The sequence below is a fragment of the Artemia franciscana genome, chromosome 4, assembly GCF_032884065.1.
Source record: "Artemia franciscana chromosome 4, ASM3288406v1, whole genome shotgun sequence".
Lineage (NCBI taxonomy): Eukaryota > Metazoa > Arthropoda > Branchiopoda > Anostraca > Artemiidae > Artemia > Artemia franciscana.
This window is the reverse complement of record NC_088866.1, coordinates 60,327,814-60,348,586: the sequence shown is the minus strand read 5'-3', so window position 1 is coordinate 60,348,586 and position 20,773 is coordinate 60,327,814. Positions and strand designations below refer to the sequence as shown.

The window sequence follows — 20,773 nt, the reverse complement described above, 5'->3', positions numbered from 1 at the left end:
TTATTGTTTTAAAAAGTAGAGTTGCGAGAAAGAATCAAACTTTAGCGCAAGGAGCGGGGTGTCGAGAAGGAAAAGCCCGTTTCATATACGGAGTAATTTCTGTTCGTTTTAAGTTTTAATGTCGCTCCTTACTTTCATTTCAAAAAACTTGTTTTTTTTATTTAATTTCTGAAAGTTTTTTAATTAATGCATGTCTGATTTTGGCTCTCCGTGCATAAATTATTAAAATGAAATTTGCATATTAATTCTTTTTTGGCTAAATGGCTTTCTCTTAGTTTTGATCAGACGATTTTGAGAAATAAGGGGTGGGGAAGGAGGCCTAGTTGCCCTTCAATTTTTCGGTTACTTAAAAAGGCAACTAGATCTTTTAATTTTTAACGAACGTTTTTATTAGTAAAAAATATACGTAACTTAAGAATTAACTTACGTAACAAACTTTTATATTATTATATTTTTGATTATGTATATTAGGGGGTTGGTCCCCTCGTTAATACCTCGCTCTTCTCACTAAATCTTGTTTTGTCCCAATTCTTTGAGAATGACCCCTGAATCAGAAAGGCCGTAGAATAAATAGTTGAAATTACTTAAAAAATTTTTATTATAAAGAGCGAAGTATTTATCTCCTCATAAATACCTCGCTCGTTATGCTAAAGTATTTTTAGAATCCCTCATATGCGTAATAATGTCTGTCGTTTTAATGCTTATCCTTACTTTCAATTGAAAAAACTTTTTCATGTTTATATTTTCATTGTTTTTTTAATAGTAATGCTAGAAAATCCTGCGCCTTTTTCATTGAATTTCTCTTCCCCAAGAAATATTCCTCCAAGGAAAGATCCTTCCATATAGCCCCCTCCCCTGAACCCCACGCCCAAACCAAAAAAATCCCCCTGATAACGTCGGTACACTTCCCAGTAACCATTACTGTATGTAAACATTGGTCAAAGTTTGTAACTTGCAGCCCCTCCCCCAGGGACTGTGGGGGGTAAGTCATCCCCGAAGACATAGTTATTATGGTTTTCGACTATGCGGAACAAAATGGCTATCTCAAAATTTTCATCCATCGACTTTGGAAAAAAATGAGCTTGGGAGGGGGCCTAGGTGCCCTCCAATTTTTTTGGTCACTTAAAAAGAGCACTAGAACTTTTCATTTCCGTTAAAATGAGCCCTCTTGCAACACTCTAGGACCACTTGGTCGATGTGAGAAAAAAAACAGGGTTTTTTTCCCTGGGAAAAAAAAACAAAAAAACAAACAAATAAACACGCACCCGTGATTTGTCTTATGGCAAAAAAATACGAAATTCCACATTTTTGTAGATTGGACCTTGAAATTTTTTCTATCGGGTTCTCTGATACGCTGAATGCGATGGTATGATTTTCGTTAAGATCTTATGACTTTTAGGGGGTGTTACCCCCTATTTTTCAAAATAAGGCAAATTTTCTCAGGCTCGTAACTTTTGATGACAAAGACTAAATTCGATGAAACTTATATATTTAAAATAAGCATAAAAATGCTATTCTTTTGATATATCTTTTAGCATCGAAATTCCGTTTTTAGAGTTTCGTTTACTATTAAGCCGGGTCGCTCCTTACTACTGTTCGTTACCACGAACTGTTTGATAAGAATTTAATAAAAATGATATTATGCTTCCGAAATAAAGCTAATAAAAGAATATTTGAAGCTTGTATCTAGACATAGCAACAGGTTAGCTGCCAAAAAGCAAGTATTTTAATAAGAGATTCTTTGAGTCTAATTTCATTTTCAGTCTTAGCCATCCTGAACTTCCTTGTAGTAAAGTTGTTAAGGCCCTTCCTTTATTATTTTTTACATTATACTATATTATTTTTTTTGCTAAGAAATACATCTTTTATCCAGCCAAAATATTAGTGCATAAAAGGTTATTTGCCTCTGTCTGGAAAGAAAAAAAAATTCCTCATTTATTATATGTTTCCCAACTCAGGTTCCTGGAATTTTTGAAATTAGGAAAGGTTTAGTTATTTTGCCTGACAGCGATTCGAGTCCTTTCACTTTGATACCATAAAAATGTTTGTAGTGTATGATGTTTCTACATAAATAAACAATAGCCTAGACGTAAGTAAAATAAATTAAATAAGACAGTTATTGGACTAAAACCGCCAAAAATACTACAGAATACTTGGTAGTATTACTTACATTTGTTTTCTTTGGTATTTTTGGCTCTTTTCAAGAGCCACTTTAACATTTCCGGTTTGGGGTCTTCGTAAAGCCAAGCATTTTCTTATTAAAGAGAAAACCTATACTTCCATTCTGGAAATGCTTCCATTTCTTGAAAGCTAAAGAATGGACCCCTTGGTACATCCTAAAGCTTTATGCTTTGAAGTTTATATGCATATGTGTAGCCATTATTTTTTAGTAGTCCAAAGTCACTGGGGATTAACCAGCCCGCCAATCAAAATTTTGAGATAGCCATATTGTTAAGCATAGTTTGAAAGGTCCGATAATTATGTCTTTCAGGATGAAAACCTCTCCCTCACAGCCCTCACGTCAAGGATTGTAAGTTATGCCATCTGGGCATATACGCATTTTATAGAAAGGATGGTCGTATAAACTTCGTAGGAGGCAAATTGGATTTCGAATCAGAAGTTCTAGAGCTCTTTTTAAGAGTCAAAGTAATGAGACGGTGAGTAGTCCCCTCACCCCTTCGTGTCCTATTTCCCCTAAATGCATCCAATAAAATTTTCGAGAAAGCCATTTGTTTAATAAAATAGTCCAAAAATCACATAAAAATGCTTTCGGGGTTGATACAGCCCACAACCTGGGAACAAGGGTTATAAGTTATACCCGGTGGGATTATAAGTTTTTATGGATGAGGTGGTCGTGTGAACTTTAGAGAAGGCTTATTTGATCGGAAATACAAAGATTTTAAGAGTCAAAAGGCTTGGAGGGCACCTAGCCCACCCTTCCCTGACGCATCCTCTTTTCCCCAAATGCATCCCATCGAAACTGTGAGATAGCTATTTTGTTCACAGTAATTCAAGGAGCATAACAATACCTTGAGGGCAAGGCTGTATATGGGGGTGTTTGAGGGTTTTGACTCACCCTTCCCCCTCCCTGAAACGTTTGTCTGGCACGTAAAAACGTAAAAAATGAATATAAACAAATTTTTGATGAATTTTCTTAGGTTTTCTGTACACCCACCCCGAAAAAATACTAGATAAGCTCTTGATTCAGGCTGGGAGAAACCCCCAGAGCCCAGAGGCAAGGGTTGTAATTCATTCTCTAGAGAATATAAGGCTTTTAAGAAACAGGTAGTCGTATAACCTTCGGATCAAATACGGCCCATTTGATTGGAAGTTGGAAGTTCTAATGCTCTTTTAAGAGTCAAAAGTGAATGGAGGACAACCACCATCCCCCCAAAGCCTGCCACTCCCCAAAATGCATTCAATCATAATTTTAAGAGAGCCGTTTTCTTCAGCATTGCTGAAAGGTCCAAAATTATGTTTTTGGGGATGTCAACCTCCCAAAACTTTTCAGAGTAGGGGTTGTAAGCTAGGAAATTCGTTCATTGTTTACACATAGTATATGTTATTGAGTCAGGTATGCGTGTTCGAACTTTACTTTTCAAACAGACAAAAGGCATTAAAGCAAGCCTTTCAGAGAATGCTGAGGGGAATATTAAACTAAATTAAAACATGTTATGGGTATACGGTATTTCAAAAGGGTGTAACTCAGAAATGACCGAGCAGATTAATTTGGAACTTTCAGGGAATGATAAAGAAGATGGTCAAAAGACAATACTTGCATGCTCCCACTACCGCTACAATTTACACTACTATTACTGCTACCGCAGCTACTATCCTACTATTCCATTTACAATGTGGAGGGAAAATTTGAGTTAAATGAAAAAACGCTATGGGCATTTATACTATCAAAAGATATCAAGAATTGATTTGGGTATTAAGTCGGAGCTTTCGGAGAATACTTAAAGAGCAAGATTGAGTTGATTAGGTTGAAACTGACAGGGTTTTTTGTGGGAGGTGTTGAACTAATTAAAAGAAAATATGTTCATCCTATTGCTACTGCTTCAACTCATAATACTACTACTTCTGCTACTTTTATTACTATTTCTGCTGCTACTACTGTCACTAAAGCTAAGGCTACAACTTTTAATTGTGGCACTACCATTACTGATATTAATGCTAAGGATATTAAGTTATAAAACTAGGGAAATATTGAAAAATGTATGGAATGAAGTCGAAACAATATACCCACGCGAATTGTAACGAGGAGGCATCAGAAATGCTTCAGGGACGGTAAATGGTTAAGTTGAAACTTGCAGCATGTGTTGAGGGGAATGAAAAACCAAAGGTATTAGGCGCATACTGCTACTAATGCTACTACATCTATTGTCACTATGCAAGCTAAGAGCATAAAGGTGAAGCTTTCAAGGAATGTTTAAGCGGAGTTTGAACAAAGTAAAAACGAACTATGAGCAGGTAGATTTTCAAAAGGGTGACAAAGCAATATCTCAAGAGCGGCTTAGATTATTAAGTTAGACACATAGAGGTAAGCTGCGGCGGATTCTGAACTAGCCAGAAGGCGTTACGTGTGTATTAATGTTAGTATATACTATATATTAGTTACTTTTACTAATGACGCTAAGAGCATTAAGATGAAACTTTTAGGGAACACTTAGGGGGAGTTTCAATTAAATGAATAAAATTATGCATGTAGGTTTTTAAAAGGGTATATAAGAAATATCCTAGGTGGTGCTACTCTATAATAGCTAGAAACATCACTTAAACTTTTAAAGGGGTTAATTCGACTGGGAATTAAAAGTTCTAGTGGCTTTTTTAAAAGTAAAAAGAGATTGGGGGGCAAGCAATCCTCCTCCCAAGCCCATTCATTTTCCAAACACTTACTGTCAAAATGTTGAGACAGCTGTTTTGTTCAGCATAGTAGAACGATCTAGTCAATATATCTCTGGGGATATTGGGTATGTCAACCCCCACAACTATTCAATTGACCTAATATGCTTTAATAGTAAATGTTGCCAATAAGACACCTCAGCAATATATCGAAAACGACTGGGGGTATTAAGTTATAACTTTCGGGGCTACTACTATTACTACTTCAGTTCTTACAGTCAAAACAATGTAATTGTATCCAGGTTGTTAAAGAGTATAGTTAGAATTATTTGGGAATGATATTAAGTTTTATTTTTCAGGTCAACTTGAGGAGTTATAAAATTAAATTAAAAATACTATTTGTTTCAGGATTTAAAATGTTTGAAAAAGTTTTTCCAACACACAAATAGCAAGCTAAACTATGGATTCTTATAGAAAAAACTAAAAATACATAAAAAAGAATTCCATGCAAAAGCCTATGTCATAAAAACCAACAGGAATTAAGTTCAAAACTTTTTTCACAAAACAAGTTTTTCAAAGAAAAGTAAAGAGCTCCATTAAACCAAAAATGAGCAGAAAAAAGTCAAATAATCTTTTAAGGGTAAAACTACACCAAATCACCGTTAATAATTAAATGAAACCCAAAACAAACGCAAATTACAATAAGTAACTGAGTCAGATTCAAAACGAACAAAAACTAACATCCATTACCATTATCAACCATTATGTTTAATGGTTTAGTGTAAACCATTATCATGGTTTGCACTTTACTGAAAACAAAAAACATTTTAAATGTTTTCACTTTTTTATCTTTAATAGCTGAAAAAGTATCAAGATATTAAAAAATAAACATCCCTATGTGTATTATACTGACAATTGACGGCGATTTTTTTTTTCTGTAAAGTGCAAATTATGTTCTTGTCTTGAGAAGGTAAGGGGGATTGTCAGCCCTACTCATGTAATTTTTGCCCGTTTCGAGATTGACTTAGTTATTAATTGTAATTTCTTTTCCTTTTGGGTTTTGTTTATTTACCGACGGTGATTTGTGGTTGTTTTACGCTTGGAAGATTTTTAACTTTATTTTTGCTCATTCTTGGCTTAATGGAGGTCTTTACTTTTCTTTGAAAAACTTGTCTTGACGAAAAAGATTTTTAAACTAATTAAATAAAAAAAACAAGTTTTTTTAACTGAAAGTAAGGAGCGACATTAAAACTTAAAACGCACAGAAATTACCTCGTATATGAAAGAGGCTGCTTCCTCATCAACGCCCCGCTCTTTACGCTAAAGTTTGACTCTGGCTCTCAATTCTTCTTTTTAAAACAGTAAAAAACTTTAGCGTAAAGAGCGGGGCGTTGATGAGGAAGCAGCCTCTTTCATATACGAAGTAATTTCTGTGCGTTTTAAGTTTTAATGTCGCTCCTTACTTTCAGTTAAAAAAACTTGTTTTTTTTATTTAATTTCTGAACGTTTTTGAATCAATGCATGTTTTGATTTTGGCTCTCCGCAGAGGAATAATCAAAACGAAATTTGCCTATTTTTTTTTTTGGCTTAATGGCTTTCTCATAATTTTGATCTAATGATTTTGAGAAAAAAAGAGCGGGGGACGAAATCTAGTTGCCCCCCGATTTTTTGGTTAATTAAAAAGGCAACTAGAACTTTTAATTTTTTACGAATCTTTTTATTGGTAAAAGATTTACGTAACTTATAAATTAGCTTACGTAAAGAACTTTTGTATTCTCATGTTTTTATTACATATATGAGGGGATTCGCCCCATCGTCAGTGCCTCGCTCTTTACACTAAAGCTTAAATTTTATCCCAATTCATTAAGAATGACCCCCTGAATCACAAAAGCCGTAGAATAAGTAGTTGAAATTATTGAAAATACTTTAACGTAAAGAGCGAGGTATTAGAAGGAGGTGAGCCCCTCATATGGGTAATAATTTCTGTTTGTTTTAAGTTTTATTGCTGTTCCTTACTTCCAGCTGAAAAAGCTTTTTCACTTTTTATTTTTTAATTGTTTTTTGTTTTTTTTAAATAATGCTAGTAGCCTAAATCCTGCTCTCCCTTCATGGAAATTTTCTTCTCCCATTACAAATTCTCGAAGGAAAGTTCCCCCAGCATATCCCCCTCTTCTCAACCCCTCCCCCAAACCAAAAAATCCTCCTGAAAACGCCTGTATACTTCCCAATAACCATTACTGTATGTAAGCACAGGTCAAAGTTTGTAACTTGTTGCCCCTCCCACGGGGACTGTGGGGGAGTAAGTCGTCCCCAAAGACATAGCTATAAGGTTTTTCGACTACGCTGAATAAAATGGCTATCTCAGAATTTTGATCCGTTGACTTTGGGAAAATAATTAGCGTGGGAGGGGGCGTAGGTGCCCTCTAATTTTTTGGTCACTTAAAAAGGGCACCAGAACTTTTCATTTCCGTTAGAATGAGCCCTCTTGCAACATTCTAGGACAACTGGGTCGATACGATCACCCCTGGGAAAAAGAAAAAAAAACAAAACAAAAAAACAAATAAACACGCATCCGTGATCTGCCTTCTGGCAAAAAATGCAAAATTCCACATTTTTGTAGATAGGAGCTCGAAACTTCTACAGTAGGGTTCTCTGATACGCTGAATCTGATGGTGTGATTTTCGTTAAGATTCTATGACTTTTAGGGGGTGTTTCCCCCTATTTTCTAAAATAACACAAATTTTCTCAGGCTCGTAACTTTTGATGGGTAAGACTAAACTTGATGAAACTTATATATTTAAAACCAGCATTAAAATGCGATTCTTTTGATGTAGCTATTGGTATCAAAATTCCATTTTTTAGAGTTTTGGTTACTATTGAGCCGGGTCGCTCCTTACTACAGTTCGTTACCACGAACTGTTTGATTATCTGGTAAAAGCTCCGGTTAAGGTAGGAAATGAGGTTAGGAGTTGGTTTCGTATTAAATCAGGAATTAAGCAAAGTTGCATTCTATCCACATTTATATAGATCATTTTGATTAACTTTGTCTTAAGCAGCACAACAAAGGCAATGGGACAACACGGCATCAAATTAAGAAATCAAATTCCCCTGTACCTAGGTTATGCTGGTGATTTAAGCGTCCTAGATGAAAGTGTTAGCAAAATGAATATACTGTTTAGGTTTTGCGAGTTCAGGGTGCAAGATAGGGTTGAAAATTAATTTTAAGAAGACTATATCGCTAGGGTTAGGAATAAGTGAATATGAAAAGGTGATGCTGGGTAGCAAGGAGATCGATCAAGTGGACAGCTTCACTTACTTAGGTAGTATTACTAGCAAACACTGAAAATGTTAAAAGCAAAATAGCCAAGGCTAAAGGTGATTTTATTTTTCACAGTTGAAAAAAGTTTGGAAGAGTAGGATGATTAGACTGCGGATGCAAATTAAAATATGAAAAGCTAAATTGATGACAGTGATGAAGCATGTCTCTGAAGCTTGGATGCTCCGAAAAACAGAGGAAAGTTTGTTAGATATTTTCAAGAGAAATTGCCTACGGATTGCTTTGGGTACCCGACTTACTGGCTATATTTCAAACAGTAGGCTCTACCAAATTATGTTTCAATCCTGCTTTCGAGGACTATAGCACGTTTGTGTATGAAGGATGACAGATTACAAAAGATAGTCATTGTAGGACAACCGTCAAGGCCTACAGGAAAAATAGGTTGTCCCTGGTTGGGATGGGAAGATGTCTTAATTAAAGATGAAGGGAAATGGGAACTTCTTGGGAGGGCGTAAAGAGTGAGGCTTTAAATAGATTAGGATGGAGGAGGAGGATATGTAGCTGTATTGGTCACAGGCAACTTGGTGCTGAAATGAGTTATTAGTAGCAGTATGTGCGTAGCCAGATTAATAACATGGAACGAAGGGGGGGGGATATATATATATTTTTTAGCAATTAAGGAAGATTTTTTAATGTGGTATTACAAATATTTTCAGTTTTGCCACTTACTGAGAATATTTGAGATAAATAAATAGTCTCCATTCATCCCAGTTATTATCCATGATTGACCTGATGTGATTTAAATAATTCTAGGGTGTAATATCCCATGTTTTAATCTTAGTCTCCATAGAAACATTGGCCTATAACCATAATTTTAAGGTTCCAAACGAGCATCATTGCCAAAAGGAAAGCAAAAAGAAGAGTATTGCATGATATTTTTTTTTTGTAGGCAAGTCAGAATTTTTTATTGTTTAAAATATGTGACAGTTTTACTTCTTTAATTAAAAGTCAAATAAAAAAAGAGGCATTAACACGAATCTTAGATGATTTTAGGTATAATAAATTGTATGTTGGATATCAGACTGATAGAATAAGCTATGTGAAAAAAAAAATGAATGGAGAAAATGATTTAACTGAATTTTTGAAAAAAAATACAACATAGCCTTACTTATTGATTTAATGCCCTTAAAAAATCGTGTTGACTTTTTTGTTTCCACACCCTAATTAAAAAAATGCTTATGTAAAGTTTATTTGTGTATAAAAAAAATCAATTAAGAAAAACAAGATTTTTTTGCAAAAGCAAGGAGTGGAGAAGAATGTATCTGTAGAACTCTATAAACAAGCGCTTTACTAAAGACAGTGTTTATATGAATGTTTATATGAGTCCTAAGTACAATGCAGTAAATTTGAACAGATCATAGGCCCAATCCAAAATTTCTGGTTCTGAGGCTGCATTTGCGGGGTTAAGTTCTATATTTGATACCAATCTGCTATAGTGGCAATACTCAAGAATTACGATGTGTAAAACAAGAGAACAAATTAGTTTAACCTGTCTGTATTAAGAGACAATTAACTTACGATCATTGGAAAACAGTTGGCGGGTGACAGAATACATTGGACTTATATACCTTGGGCTGCATATTTGCACATTAGGGGGTAAAGTATTTGAACAGCATGGAGTTAGAAAAAAAACTTACCACATAATATGTAGAATCAATGTAGCTAACACATCTTGCATGCAGACCCGCTATACTTTATCCCCTCCCCCGCCTAATGTACAAATATATAGCCCAAATTTATTTCAAAAGTATTACATTTTCTTTCATTCACTTTTATTATAATTTCATTCATTCATTTCTATTATAATGGTAACTTAACTTCATTTCTCGAGAGTTGCCGCTATAAGAGATAAGTGCCTTATATATTTTTTTAATTTTGGGAACTCCACAAGTCACCTCTTAGGAATTTAGGCAAAAGAAGAGTGACCTTCGTCAACACTATATAAAAGCAAATCTCCGTGAATTTCATAATAATCAAACAGTTCGTGGTAACGAACTGAAGTAAGGAGCGACCCGGCTCAATAGTAAACGAAAGTTTATTAAACGGAATTTTGATACTAATAGATACATCAAAAGAATCATATTTTTATGCTGATTTCAAATATATAAGTTTCATTAAATTTGATCTTACCCATCAAAAGATGAAAATTGAGAAAATTGCCTTGTTTTAGAAAATTTGGGAAACATCCCCTAAAAGTATAGCATCTTAACGAAAATCACACCATCGCGTTTAGCGTATCAGAGAAGGGGTTGTCCCCTCCTCAACGCCTCACTCTTTACGCTAAAGTTCTTTATTGTTTTAAAAAGTAGAGTTGTGACAAAGAGTCAAGCATTAGCGTAAAGAGCGGGACGTTGTGGAGGGGACAACCCCTTCCATATACGGAATAATTTCTGTTCGTTTTAAGTTTTAACGTCGTTCCGTACTTGCAGTTAAAAATACTTTTTTTTTATTTTGATTTAATCATTACACAAGAATCAGTGCTTGAAACTGGTTTTCACGACAGGATGAAGATATTAATAAAAAAAAATTGCATGCCTCTCAGTTTATTTTTGCATTTTTGTCTGAAACGGGAACTAACCTCGATTATTATATTTGTGCTACAAGAAATCGATAGGGGACAACTTGTTCAGAAACCGGTAAAATTTATCTCAAAGCGTTGGCAATTCTGGATTGGAGATTCCATAGGAAGCTTTGGAAGCAAAGGGAGCTCCTACCTGTCGAACACTTTTTGGAAAGGGATTCCTCGAATCAATCTTTAGAAGAATTACCCCCTCTGTATGCACTAAATCTAGGCCTAGCCATTTTCAAGCTACATTGGAAAAAAAAATTCACAAGCTTTTCTTGTCATATTAATTTCATTCTTTAATTGACAACTGAGAGTTAGGACCCTATAGTTAGCAATAATAAGGATTAGTTTTCTGGAAATTTTTAGGCCTTGTAACGCCAAAGGACAAAGAACTTTCTTGACGCATCAGGAATATTTTTATAATTATAGAATTTAAAAGGACATTTTCCCTTTTGATTCGCCTTTCGGGAACGTCTAGTCACGTGAGCTGGAATAATTTTATTTATATAACTCGATGCCTATTATTTTCTTTTAAAAGCATGTAAGACGATCATGGAAAACAACATCGTAATCCACCTATCCGACATCAGTGATCGATATGCCAGCATAGAATTCATAATTTCCAGTTTTTTTTTTTTCATTTGAGTTTTTTTATCCTTTGATAAATTACCGAAGTTTTTATTGAGTGGGCAAAATATATCGTATTTTTAATCGCTAACACAGCTTGAAGCATAATTTGAATTCAAATTACTTGTTAAGCGAGCTAATAATGAAATGGGAAACAAAAAAATCGAAAAAAAAAAACGATTACATTGCATAAAGTATTCAGAACCACACATGGTATTTTGCAGATAATAAAAGTGAAAAGAATAATACCATTAATCTTCCTGCGCATAATTAATGTGAAATAGGGTAGCAGCAAGATCATTATCGTTTCTAATAAACGTGTTTATATTATTCGGAAACGGTATTTTAATTACAGTGTTCCCGTTTCGACATTAATTCGAAAATAAGAAAAACGATATATAAAAAGGCCCCATTATATGTGTTGAAATGTAATATAGTACCGTAACTGGGGTGCACACCCTAGTAAAAAGGGGAAACAATAGATATATAGAAAGATAGATATTTATTGCAAAAAGCAACAGAGCCATGGCAACACAAAAAATACCACTATTAACACCATAGCACTATTAACAATTCAAAAATGTACATAAAATACAATGAGAAAAAAAACTTGCACATATAGAACAATATCTTAAGTATTACTCCCCTCCCTTTTCTCACAAAAACAAATTCTCTTAAACAAATTCACGATTTAATATATTTAGAAATGCCTTTAATTGTTGCAAAACCTTTCAAATCTTTTACTGAATCAAGCCACTCACTTGAAACCAGCTTAATTGAAGATAGATCTATCCTGAAATCAATTAATTTTTTTTTTACAAAACAAGTTTTTCAAAGAAAAGTAAAGAGCTCCGTTAAGCCAAAAATGAGCAGAAATAAAGTCAAATAATCTTCTGAGCGTAAAACTACCACAAACCACTATCAATAAATAAATGAAACACAAAACGAATAGAAATTACAATAAATACCCGAGTCAAACTCAAAATCAGCGAAAATTAACGGCAGTAGGGTTGATAATCCTCATGCCTTCTCAAGATCAGAACATAATTTGAGCTTTACTGAAACATAAAACAAATGACCGTGGATTGTCAATTTAATTTATATGCTGACATTTATCTCTTAAAGCTTCAATAATTTTAGATTTATTAAAGTAAAAAAGTGGTAACGTTTAAAACGTATTTTGTTTTCAGTAAATTGTAAATTATGTTCTAGTCTTGAGAAGGCATGGAAGCTATCATCCCTACTCATGTTAATTTTTGTTTGTTTTAAGTTTGACTCAGCTATTAATTGAACTTTCTGTTCGTTTTGATTTTAATTTACTAATTAATAGTGATTTTTGGTGGTTTGCTTGGAAGATTATTTGGCTTTTTTTTCTGCTCGTTTTTGTATTAGTGGAGCTCTTTATTTTAATTGAAAAACTTTTTTTAGGGAAAAAGTTTTTAAATTAATTTGTGTTCATTTTTTTTACATAATATTTTCATGAATTTTTTTATATCTTGTCGGTTTTATTTGATTTAGTTCAACATACGCCTAAATATTCCTTGAAACCTTCACCTTAATACCCTTATCTTGCGCAGTAGCAATAGCTGTAGCAGCATTAGAAGCAGTATGTCCATAGCACCTTTGGTTTCTTCAACATCCCCTTCAACACACGCTGAAAGTTTCATCGTAATCTAATCAATCGTCCCTGAAGCATATCTAATACGTCCACTTGACACCCTGTTAACCTGTTTTGGCATCGTGTATTTCGATTTGGTACCATAGAGTTTCTATACATCCCAAAATTTTCACCTTAATTATCTTAATTTTATTAGCAGCAGTAGTAGAACCAGCAGCAAAATTAATAGCAGTAGCCTAAGCTTTGGTGCCATTAGTAGTAACAGAAGTTGGAATAATAATAACAGTAGTAGTAGTATGAGTAGAAGCACAGAAATCCTTGCTCTTCTGGATAACACGGCATGTAATAAGGGCCAAGCATAAACTTGGTATTCAAACTTCTGACATTCTCACAATCTCTTTTGCTACATAAATCAGGAACTATGACCTTGAATTTTCTCTCAAATGAACCACATATTTAACGACCTGTGGTTCGATACAGGTATTTTTTTTTTTGGTTCGACACTGGCTTGTGATGAACTTTTTGTGCAAGGGTATAAAATTTTCCTTTTCTGTGTGCAAGAACTTGAGATATCCATTATAGGGTTCTTAGAAATGTTGAATTTTGTGAGGTAATTTTTATTAAGACAGCCATCCTCTGTCTATCCTCTTGGTACTTCTGTCCCTTTGATAAGGTTTTCAAATTTGATAATGCTAGTAACTTCTGATGAATAGCCTTTAGACTTAATGAATTTAAGTCTTAATTTAAATAATTTAATTATTTAAATTTTAATCTTAATTTAATTAATAATGAATATAAATAACATTTAATTTTATTTAGGATTTTATATCATAAGACAATTTCTGCTTTTTCGAACAATTTCGGTCTTGTGTAAGAAAGACACTGGAGCTCACTTCAAATGATTCTGATTACATAAAACTATATACCTCTCGTAAATTGGGAGAAAGTTACATTTGCGCCTGAAACAGGGTAATAGGCTTACTCTTGTCAAAGGGTATCTAAATATCGGAAATAAAGACAATTTTACCGGATATGGGGCCCTGTGAGCGTACATGTTAGTGAATATTTCCCTGATATCACGACGATCGTATGATCACATCATATCAATTAATTAGAAAAATAAAGGATAAATTATTTGAGCAGATAAATAGATTTTATGCTCCATTTTTAGATTCTTACTGTCGATATCCGTGTCTATTTGTTCAGACACCCAGAAACCTATCAATCTCTCCCTATAGACAGGGCAGGGCCTTAAGGTAGGACGGACTCTCAAGGAGTCTTCCTATACCTCCCATGTTAAACATTTGGAGTTTGCCTGACGTGTTGCTTCCCAAGTACAAGCTTGAAGCATGGTATGTTGTTTATAATATTGCTCTGTTGTTTTTCCTGGGAGTTTGCAGAAGAAAAATAAATTACAAGTTAAAAAATGTCATTTGAATCCCTTTTTGGATTGTATCCCACTATCTAAAGTGCGACAGTCATTATACATAAACTCGAGAAACATTTCTCCCAAAGGAAAGGGCTTTTCTCCCTTCTCAAGAAAGAACAAATTTTAAATAAAACTGTGAGAAATAAAGTGATATTCGACTTTTTTTTTCATTTTAAAACACTTACAATTGAATGGAAAATAAAAGCTGGAAGAGGTATAAGAATTTTTTTTTTTTATAGCCACTTGCTTCACTCAGTTAAATCTTTTTTTGCCCTCTCCCCTAGATTACAAAAAATACTTTATTCTGTATCTTCGTTAAAAAAAAATGCCTTTTTATTTTTATTGACAAAGAACTTACCCACCTGTAAAATGAATTGAAGAAAGGCTAAATAAAAAAACTAAAACAAAAAAAACAGAAACTGAAAAAAAAACAAAATGTATTAAAAAACTAAATTGAAAAAAGCCATGCGAGGAGAGATATTTCTTGGATTATGCCTGTTATTCGATTTTTTTTTCTCAGCTTCCATCCAAAATATCAGAATTTGATAGTATGTTAAACTTAATTAAAGAAAAAGTCACGGTCTATGATCTGGATTATCCACCGCCCCGAAATTACAGTTCTTGCAACCCCGTTGAAAATCAAGCTACTATCGTCATTTCGAAAATCCCGATTGATATCTTGACTTTCATGCCAATAAATCTTTTTTTTTACGAATTTTTACTTCCTTTATTTTCCTACTTTCAGGCAGTTTTTGCTGCATAAGGCTGTTGAAAATCCTTTGTTAAGGAATTCATAAATATTCACTGAAAAAATCAAATAATGAGGAGGAAAAAAAAATTCATCTAAGTCCAACATATTTCAGGGCTTCTGACATTATTACTTCTTTACAGAACTTAGGCTCAAAATAAGTAAAGGATTATGTTTTTTCTCTGGGTCCCTTCCACCCTTTTGTTCGTTTATTTATTCGTTAGTTTTCACCTGTTTTCGTTTTATAGTTGCATTATCTTTTAGAGGTTCTTTCTTTAGTTGAGTTATGGTTGTGTTGTATATGTTTTATCTCTCGCATTATCTTTTATTTACACCACTTGTCTTTTCTTTTAGTGATTAAAAAATAAATTATCATTATTATTTAAGCCTATAAAATCAAATATCTCATAAGACAAAAAAAAGACAAAAAAAAGTTTCATAACAGCAAGACTTGCTCAAAATGTGAAAACATTTCATTAAAATATGAGAGATGAATTTTTTTTTACAATTTCTAACATGTACAATCGGAAGGAGAATAAAAGTCAGAAGAGGTGTGATAATTTTTTGTATGCCAATTTGCTTCACTCAATAAAATCTTTTTTTTCCTCCCATAGGTACCTTTTTTGGTGTTTTCATTGAAAAAAAAATTTTCTCGTGTATTTTTGTTTACAAAAATTCAAAACTAAAAAAAAAAACTAAATTGAAAAAGCCACACGAAAAGAAATATTTCTTTGATTAGGCCCGTTGGTTCGATTTAAGCCTATAAAACCAAATATCTCAGAAGACAGTATGCTTTGTTCAGAATGTGAAATCATTTCATTTAAATATGAGAAATAAAGTAAGATCGGTCTTTTTACATGTTTAACTCTTACAATTGGATGGAAAAAAAAGTCGGAGACGGTAGAATAATGTTTTTGTATGCTCATTCGCTTTACTCAATTAAATCATTTTTGCCCACTCTCGTAGGTTATGAAAAATTCCTTTTTTTTGTGTCTTCATTGAAAATTTTTTTATGTATTTTATTTCCAACCCCCTCCCCCTTAAATTTGAAAATAAGTTTTCCCCTCCCCTCTAAATTTTGGGAAATTAAGTCCGCGATTAAGAGTAAAACTATTTTATGAAATATTGCAATTTTTACTGACTTGTTCAATTTAGTATTTGAATCGCATGCTTTTAAGAATTGTATTAAATAAAAAAAAAACACGTTTTTTTAACTGAAAGTAAGGAGCGACATTAAAACTTAAAACGAACAGAAATTACTTCTTATATGAAAGGGGCTGCTCCCACCTTAAAGCCCCGCTCTTTACGCTAAAGTTTGACTTTTTCTCTCAACTCTACTTTTTAAAACAGTAAAAAACCTTAGCGTAAAGATCCAATGATAGAAAATTGAAAAAAATGCTATTAATTTCTAATTCAATTATTTTATTCTAATTATTGTAGCAAACCGTATACTTAGAGTGGTACTCCTTCACAATCCAGAGCCCACTCGAGAAGTGAAGTAAGGTTAATCCTAATGAAATTTACCCAAATATAATGAAAATGTATTACTTTGTCAACAAAACTATAGGACTATAATTTAAAATTATGTAAAAGAGGCCGCCCAGAACACAGTATATTAAATACCTAACCTAACATAACCTAGCTTAATAAAAGTAATTTTGTTCTGTTTTTAAGATTCCACCCTACCTCCCGGAAAAAAGTAACGTCGATGCGTGTAAAACACGAATATGAGTCAGCTTTAACGATTACAAGCGCTCATAAGGCTAGTCCAAGATCAAATATGATAAAGTTAAAAGGCGTCATTTGATACCTTTTGTCAAATTTATATTTACAAGCCAGCATCTTAAATAACGAAATACGTTCAATCAATTGTTCAAACTCATATTCATACATATTATTTGTGCCTCAAACAAATCAGAAGTTTTTTTATCAAAATTTATTCCACCTCCTTTTCTGAAATGCAGCGATAGTGCGAAAATTAAGCCTCTGATATCAAGATTGTGTCTACCTTATCGTTAAATTCAAACGTAAATTGGATAATTGAAAAAATAGCTTAAATTAAAATGTTGCTAAAACGTAGTTGATTTCAGTGAATCTAAGCTAATTGTCTCCGAATACAGAACGGAAAACCAGTTTATCACTGATTCAACGGAGCAAACCTCTCGAGTGTGTACTGGATTGTACGGGATTACCATTGGAGCAATGAAAATGCAGGAAAATACTTTATGGTATTTCATGGGTACAATAGTCTAAAATTGCCTTGTATAATATTTTCAAAGACTTTTTGCTGCTTACTGAGGTCATTACATCCATAGCAGGAACATTATTGCCCTCCTTTTCATTACAGCTTAATAGGGTCCAGTTTTGGACCTGGTCAGTTTCAGATGACATATTTGCAATTAAGTTATCTTTGTCCATGTCAGTAACAGACTGGGAGTGTTTTTCCTTTGCTTTAGAAACATTCTTCTATGATTGAGAAGCTTTTCTGGTTTGGAAAGGTCTTTTTCCATACATTCTTGTCCCCTTTTTTTGTACTTATTTCGCCGTATCACCGGTGTACAGTAAAAAAGAAAAAAAAAACAACGCTTCAATATATTTCAGATTGCCCAGAGTAACGGAAAAATTTAAACAGAACTGGATTTAAACATTCAAGAAAGCGATCCTTTTCTCTAGCTTGTAATTATAGTTTGTGTTGTCTATCGCACTGATTCGTCTACCCCAACGCGTATCTTGAAGCTGGTAATACTATGTGTTAGATCGAATTTCTTACTAAATTGCAAACACACTAGTTTAAATATTATTTAGTACAGTTTCTGGCATTCACACAGAAAAAAGTCATTCGGGAGGAGGGTTAAGTCCTTCCCTACACGTGACCAACACAGTTACGCACGCTCCTTCTCTATTCCATCCTATTCGAAGTCTCCCTCTTTACACCCTCACGAGAAGTTTCCATTTCCCCTAAACCTTTCCCGACGGTATTTCCCCAACCCATTCAGGGACGACCGCTTTTCGTTGGAACATAGACGGTTTGTCGGAAAAATCCGGAAAAGAAAATCTTTGGTTATCTGTCATCCTTCATCCACAGAACGTGTCCAAGCCATTACATACTTTCTCTCATTATAGTCCTACAAGGCGGGATTAAACCACAATTTTCGTACAGCTTACTATTCGTAGCTATACAGCTATACTATTACTACGGATGTACCCAAAACAATCCTCAGCCAATTTCTCTGAAAAACATCTAGCAATTAATCTTCTGTTTTTCGAAGCGCCACCACTTCAGAACCATACTTGACTACTGTCATCACTTTAGCTTCCAATATTTTAACCTAGCTTTACAGACTAATCTTCCAATTGTTCTAAACTTTTATCCACTGTAATAAAACACCCTGGGCAGTATATCTTCGCCTTTTTTATTACTATTAGGCTCATTTCTCAGTTTTCCCTGTCGTGTAGGAATCTGTGTAGAAAAATTGGCTCCAACTTTGCCAAACCTCCAGGACATTGACAAAATTCTACCACTGCTAACCACCCCCGAAATAGCCCCTCAAGACATCCGGTTAAAATTTATATTCTGCTATTTATTCAAAATAATCTAAAATGTACAACAATCATGTTTCTGGGGATAACCTGACTCCTAAAACCCTTGATTTATGGGTCGTAATAGGAAAATCAGTAGCGCTGCATAAGTAAACATGGTTTGAATGTATTATATTGTTTTTTTCTTTAGGCCACTTCATATTGAATGAGTTGTCTTTTATTGGTCTCTTTCTAGGATTTACAGATACCTTTATTGTCAAAGTGCTATATTTTCAATACGGTTTCGAATCTCTTTCACAGGAGATAAACTTAAATAAAAATAATTATTACCTTAATTTAGATAATTAAATTAAAATCTTTCTAAATTGAAAATGAAATTAGAAAGATCTACCTGTTCTAAACCACAGACCTGTTATAAGAAAAAATTTACACAACATATTTGTCTTTGATGACGGGATAATAAAGAAATATATTTTTTTTTAATATATAAACTATCTTCCATTTTTTTCAGGGATATTTCGGAAGGGTAAGAGTAATGGATAGTCCTTACTCATTGCCCATGAATGGAGAAGATGACGACGATCTGCTTCACTTTATGGCCCCTGGTCCCAAATCACTGGATCATAGGCAGCGCAATAGCCCTGCCCAAGTAAAGAGTGAAATGGGCACAATGTATTATTTATTTATCTATTTTTCAAAACCAGGGCGTTTCGTAGGGAAGCAATGGTCGTAAAAGCTTCGAAAAGGGCTCATTCGATTGGAAATTAAAGGGGTTAGTACCCTCTTCAATAATCAAATGTGATTGGAGGGCAACCAACCGCTCCCCTCCCCACACCCATCGCTTTCCCAAACACTTCCAGTTAAAATTTTGAAATAAAAATTTTGTTGAGTGTAGTCGAAAATCTGCAATTTTATTTCTTCGTGGATGACGACCCTCCATAGCCCTGAGGGCAAGGGTTATAAGTTATGTCCTAGGTTATATAAGGTTTTACAGAAAGGGTGGTCGTATAAGCTTCGAAGGGACTTATTGGATTGTTTAATAGAAGTTCTAGTGCCTTCTTTCGAGTCAGAGTGATCGGAGGACAGATAACTCCCCCCCCCCCCCCCCGCTCAAACGGTATATTTTCCCGGAATGCATTCAAAAAAATTTAGATGGCAATTTGTTTCCGTAGAAACTTCAAAAAGGGCTCATTCGATTGGAAATTGTGAGGGCTAGTGCCCTTTTTAAAAGTCAAAATTGATTTGACTATTAAAAGGACACCGCACGGCCGTCATTTCTCCGAACGAACCCAATCAACATTTTGAGATAGCTATTTTTCTCAGCGTAGTTGATAAGTCTGGAAATTATATCTTTGAGGATCACAACCCCCCTCCCTCATAGCACTCAGTGCAAGGGTTATAAGTTATACCCCAAGGGTATATAAGATTTCCATTGAAAAGGTGGTCGTATAAACTTTGGAGGGGGCTCATTGAATTGAAAATCAGAAGTTCCAGTGCCCTTTTTAAGAGTCAAAGTGATCGGAGGGTAGCCCAACGTTGCATTTTCCACAAATGCATTCGATGAAAATTTCAGATAGCTATTTCTTCGTAAAAAGTCAAAAGATCATATAACAAGGCCTCTGGGGTTGACATAACCCCCAGAGTCTGCAGGCAAGCGTTGTAAGCTATGCCCCAGGGGATATAAAGTTTTTATGGAATGGGTGGTCGTGTGAACTTTAGAAGAAGCTCATTTGATTGGAAATATGTATTTATAAGTTTCTTTTAAACGTCGAGAGTGATATAGAGCAACTAACCCCCTCCCTGATATCCTTTTTTCCCAAAACGAATTCAATTGAAATTATGAGGTAGCCATGTTCTTGCTTATAGTCCAAAAATCAATGTCCATATGGTGGACAATATCCCCCAGAGCCCAGGGGCAGAGGTTGTAGGTTATGTCCTGGGGCCATTCAGAGAATGTTAAGGGGACCGCTGAACTGAATCAAAAGACTTTATGTAAGTAAGGAGTCTTTATGTAAGTAAGGAGGGTCAAAAGGTTATACCTCAGGAATAACTGAGTATATTAA

At 34.2% G+C, this 20,773-nt stretch overlaps 1 long non-coding RNA gene across 1 annotated transcript in view; it reads left to right on the top strand.

Moving 5' to 3' along the window:
* The window catches only part of LOC136025683 (uncharacterized), a 36,324-nt gene that overhangs the window by 9,393 nt on the left and 6,158 nt on the right, over positions 1–20,773 (top strand). The window contains exon 2 of the long non-coding RNA XR_010617150.1: positions 19,222–19,382. This is a non-coding gene — a long non-coding RNA (uncharacterized LOC136025683). The remainder of the gene's footprint in view (positions 1–19,221; positions 19,383–20,773) is intronic.